General features: G+C 34.7%; 1 protein-coding gene across 1 annotated transcript in view; it reads right to left on the reverse strand.

The window, feature by feature from the left end:
• The window catches only part of LOC106466870 (kelch-like protein diablo), a 51,075-nt gene extending 50,198 nt beyond the window's left edge, over positions 1-877 (reverse strand). The window contains exon 1 of the mRNA XM_022394940.1: positions 813-877. The gene's annotated coding sequence lies outside the window, so the exon portion shown is untranslated. The remainder of the gene's footprint in view (positions 1-812) is intronic.
• Positions 878-5,816: the final 4,939 nt, after the last annotated feature.

Below are 5,816 nucleotides of genomic sequence, written 5' to 3' on the forward strand. Positions count from 1 at the left end.
GTTTAATAAATAATATATAATCTAATAAAATAATTTCATATATAAAATTACATAATACTGTTCTCCTGAAATTATAGACTAGTCTAAAATAGCAAGTGACTTATATAATGTATTAAAAGTGGCCACTTTTCTAATGTTTATCTATTACTACAAACACTTTATACCACTAAAATACACAGTCATGTTTACTTCTATTTCATGCTCTATTTATTTATCTAATAAAAAAAATTAATGTAACATTGCAAAACACATCAATTTGGTTTGATAAAAAAAAAACAGTATTTCTATTATAATATTATTTGTTTTAATACATGTGATCCTTGATCATTGGTTACTGGCTACATATTTCAGAGAGGAAAAACACTGGTCAACTACATAAGCCAATGAAATATTAATGACTAAAGCTACTTAATGTTCAAATCACCAACTTGTTCATATATCATTAATTTTCCAATGGGGGTACACAATTTGCATCATAATGAATAATTTTATATTTTAGACTATTACAAGACTTATTCTAAAGAACTGACCAAAAAATTAGATAATAAAAATACTCAGTAGTTAGTAGTGGAATTAATTGCAAAATTAATGTTATTCTTTTTAAATTTTTTTGCAAGTCATGAAATACTTAACTAAAAAAATCATGAACACATAAGCAATTTGGTAAATGAATAGTTTAAAACATTTAAAAAGCCAATGAGACCCCATTAGTAATTCTGAAGTTAATAAGAGTTAAGAGAGTGTTGGTTGCTACAGAAGCAGGACGGAGGCCATGGAAGTAGGAATTTGTTAAAAAGTGGTTAACAGCTCACCTGCCAAGGCAACTAACCCAGATAGTGGATGGATCTTCATTGTCAAGCCTATACCCAGCCAATGTGGCAGATGTGAAGATGCTGCTTTAGCAATAAAAGGATTTAGATTATTTAGAGAGTTGAATGAATAAATGGCAGATGGCTTATAATTATAACAAATACAAGGTAAAGCCTGTAGGTTATCATGATTTGAATTATAAGTAGCATTTGAATGGTCATAACAATGGACTTATCAGTTTTGCTAAGCCAGTGTTTCTGAAACTGGGAGTTGTGGCCCCCTGGGGGCCATGAAGCTTTTTCTCTGTGGGGCCACCAAAAACAAATATGATGAATTAATTTTAATTCTAAATAAACAATAAGCCAATAAAAATTATGTTGAATTAATTAAATGATACAGTATGTCACCATGCTAAAGTTATAGGTTGGGGGGCCTCAAATTTTTTTTATTCACATCAAGGGAGCCTCAGACTAAAAGAGTTTGGGAACCAGTGCTCATTCAAATATTTACCAAGACTTTTTTTTAAATTTACTGCATCCACCACTTCTGAAGGTAACCTATTCTAAAAGTGAACTATTCTATATCCTTCCTAAGGAGCCTAAGACTAAACTCCAAATGTAGCCTAACCATTGACCTAAACAATGAAATTATAACCTCTTTAGACTTGAATTCAACATTTCTGTAAATAAAACCTAAATTCCTATTTGCCCTCAACTAGCAACAGTTTGTTTCTTTGTTTATTTTGAATTTCGCACAAAGCTACACAAGGGCTATCTGCACTAGCTGTCCCTAATTTAGCAGTGTAAGACTAGAGGGAAGGCAGCTAGTCATCATCACCTACTGCCAACTCTTGGGCTACTCTTTTACCAACAAATAGTGGGATTGACTGTTACATTATAATGTCCCCACAGCTGAAAGGGCGAGCATGTTTGGTGGAACGGGGATTCGAACCTGCGACCTGCAGATTGTGAGTTGAGCTCCCTAACTACATGGCCAAGCTGGGCACGCTAGTAACAGCACATTGTTTGGATGACTTAAGAGACTGATCATCCAGAACACCAAGATCCTTTTCTTCTTAAGCAGTTAGTCATTCCTATGAAAATTGAACTTATAATACAAATTATATATCCCACATGTACTAACTTGCCTTTATTATAATTAAAAGCCATATGACATTTATTCACCAAAATTACCAAATAATTCAAGTCCTTTTAATATTGTACTTCTCACAGCCACCACCACTGACAATTTTAATATCAACAGCAACTTTAAGTAACTTATTGACCATTGCTTCAGCTATTCTAAGAACACATGATGAAAAGAAAGTATGGTACAATATGATAACTACACAACATCTGCTATATCCAGTACCAACAAAGCCTTTATCTGGTTGGTTGAGATAGATGCTAATATACATACATACATACATACATATACATCAATGTTCATAACAAAAACTGCTAGGGTTTGAATCACATATATGCAAATTAACAGTATTTATATTAATTTCAGGTAAGAATTAATAACACAACATAATTCTATGTCAACGATGTAAATCAATGGAGCAAAGGTCTTAACATTGAACTCTCGGGTATCTTAATTAATCTATTTTGACTATTATAACAACTACTTTCTTTCATCCTGCCACTTTTATATCCAATGAGTTAACTTATCCTTTACACATATATAGATAATTTCTTTAACAAGCCTTTTATGTGGCACCTTGTCAGATGCTTTCTGATAATCCAGACATAAAAATTCACACTCGTACCCTCATCCATCTACATAAGCAGTAACCTCTTCAAAAAATGTTGAAAGATTAGTGAGGCAAGATTTTCCCATAGTGAAACCATGTTTACTATCTATTAAGATCTTAAATCTTGTTAAATGACTTTGCACAGCATCATTTATCAAACTTCCAAAAACTTTTCCCACCAATGATGTAAAACCAATAGACCTATGCTTACAAGGACAATTGTTATCACTTCCCTTGAAGAAATGTGTAACATTAGAAAACTTCCAATATTCTGGCACCTGTTCACTATTCAACGACTTGCAAGAAAAGAAGTTAGTGGCTAACATATCCAATTCTTAAACCTCCTTCGAAATCTTTGGGGAAATATCATCTGGCCCAGGAACAATAACATTCTATAAAGTTCCGAATTTTTTTTTTTATATAATTGCAGAATTTATGTGCTTATCTTTTTTTTATCTTCTTTTTTACAAGCAACTGTTCAGGGTGAAAAATATTGCTCAAATATCTATTAATAAAAATTGACTAAAAAAAAACAGAAATTAGTTACCTAGCTATCCCACAATCATCAGAAATGAGCCTACATTTGTCATTTGTCAAAGGCCCTACTCCCATTCTAACGTTTTGCTTATCCTTATTGTATTTAAGAAATCCTTACTGTTAATTTTTACATTTTCAGCAAACTTTTTTATATACCCTTTTTATTTCCTAATTTGATAAATATTTGTAAGTAGAACTTGGCAATTTAATCAATTAATCAACATAATCAATTACCTACAAGCAGTGATTTCATCAACATTTGTCAAGTAAACTAATTAATTAATAGAAATTACAATTAAATTGATTAACTGAAATTAGTGTTTCCAATTATTAATGTTTTTGATTATCCTAACAACCAATTAATCGATTTGCAAGAAAATAATCAAATAATTGAAATTGGGGTTTCTGTTTTTTACTTTCTGTCAATTATTGCAACTATCCAAATAATAGAAATACTGCCATTATATTTATTTGTTATTCAGCACAAAACTACATAATGGGCTTACTTTGAACTACTGACTATAGGAAAAGTAACTTTATGGCAAAACCCACCCCCAACCTTTTTTAATTTTTCTTGAACTGCTTACTAGAGGGAAGGTAACTGTCTGGCATCATCCATCACCTGTTTTTTGTTAGTTTGTACATATTGTGGTTTAAGGAATAATGTACTTATTGATTAATGGGGACATCAATTAATCAATTAGTAAATACCATTAATTGCTCAACTCTAATAATAAAATCTGGCTTTATACTTTTGATTGTTCTAAACGTTTAGTTTGCTTTAGTTGATTGGACAGCACAGATGTATCAACAAGTCCCTTGTTATTCTTAAACTGTATCTTATAACAATGCGTGATTTGCAAACAGTGCTTCACATCTACTGCACAGTGCTAAAATCTCTTCTGTAAATACTTGGAACACTTTCTCTATGAAGGGATAACAGTTTCTATCAAGATAATGAAAGACATTAATAAACAAATAATTAAAATTTTCAGTATTTGCATAAAATTAGCTACAATAAGTCCTAAAAAATCCTTAAGTTCTGACAAATAACATTATACATGTTACTATTTAGTCATTATTTAAGTAAGAATTTATTGGGGGGGGGGGTAAATTGTTGGACATAATAGCACATTTCCATACTTGCAGTAAACTTAATTATAGAATCCTTACGGAACTACAAGTATCTTAGGATCCTTCATTTTCAAATTTATTATTGAAAGGCTCAAACACGGCCTGGGATACCTTCCGACGGTATCCCTCTCTTTCTAACCACATTGTTTATCAGTGGGCCCGTGCCTATGTTCGGTAGGTTCGACATCAAAGCCTCTTCTACCACCAGTTTCAAAACTGTATGGTACAAGATTCGGAATATCACTGGGAGGTATGCTTCCCATCCCCTTTCCATCATGCTCTCCAATGTCCAGGAAGTTGCTGATGTCCAGAGCATTGCTGATGCTCTTGCCCACAGCTTTTCTCGTGCTTTTGGCACTTCTGTTTCTTCCCCTGCCTTTTTGGCCATCAAGTCTTGGGCAGGCCGATCACCTCTTTCCTTTCAGGCCGATCGTCTCTATGACTATAATCACCTCTTTACACTGGTGGAACTCAAACTTGCTCCTCATAGGTCTGGTAGTACATCAGTCGGACCTGATGATGTTCATTATGAGATGCTACACCATCTCTCTCTTGCTATTCTTCTGGTTATTTTTAACCGGATCTGGAAGGAGCATGTTTTTCCTGATGCTTGGCGCCAGGCTATTGTCTTCCCTTTCTCTAAACCTGGGAAGGATCCAAAGATTCCTTCTAATTATCATCCCATCACTTTGACTAGTTGTCTTTGTAAGGTCTTAGAGAGGATGGTTAATGCTCATCTTGTTTGGTTCCTCGAAATGAATACCTCGAATTATACTAAGATGTATAATGAAAGAAGTTCTACATGTATAACTGAGAAAACAAGCTTAAGTCTGGCACAGCGACAGTGTAATTTTATCATATAGATTTGAATTTATGCTTTCCGATGCCTCCTGGCAGACATGACTCCACCATGGAAAACATGTCAAGATCTTAGGAATAAAATAAGCAGCTGCCTGGACGATACAGTCAGTCACTGCAACCACACGGTCGTCTATTGATGGCAGACAGACCAAGGCAGAATCAAGTGTGGAGAGAGAGGTTAAAGATGGCCAGTCAGCGTGGTCCAACTTCCGCCGTGGCACCCGCGTCGGGTGGCATATGAAAATGATATGAAAATGATCACTGCCCCGTGGGTCACTGTCGACCATCCAAGAAAAGCGAATGTAAAGTGAAGGTAAGTAAATCGAGAGATCAATGGCAGTAAAAAACTGCTTAGGTGCATGAAAATAAGTATATGTTCCAGTATTGAAAAGAGAAAGGTTGTGATCCAAGAGCATAAACTCTATGGAATGACCCCTCCCATCAATATCAGCACCACCCCAGAGGTGTCCATTAAAGTCTCCCAGAAGTAAAAATGGAGATGGTCAACGAGAGCATCAAGGTATGATTGGTCATAAGTCTCCCCAGGAGACAGGTAGAGAGAACAAACAGTGATGGTACGACCCAAGGAAACATGGATGGTTATGGCTTCCAAGGGTGTATCGAGGGACACAAACAAGGAGGGCATATGCTGGTCAACAACGGTGCTACCCCTCCATCCACTCATTCATCACACAACTTGTCATTCTGGTATAAATAA

This window comes from Limulus polyphemus, unplaced genomic scaffold (genome assembly GCF_000517525.1).
Source record: "Limulus polyphemus unplaced genomic scaffold, Limulus_polyphemus-2.1.2 Scaffold2406, whole genome shotgun sequence".
NCBI classification, from domain to species: Eukaryota; Metazoa; Arthropoda; class Merostomata; order Xiphosura; family Limulidae; genus Limulus; species Limulus polyphemus.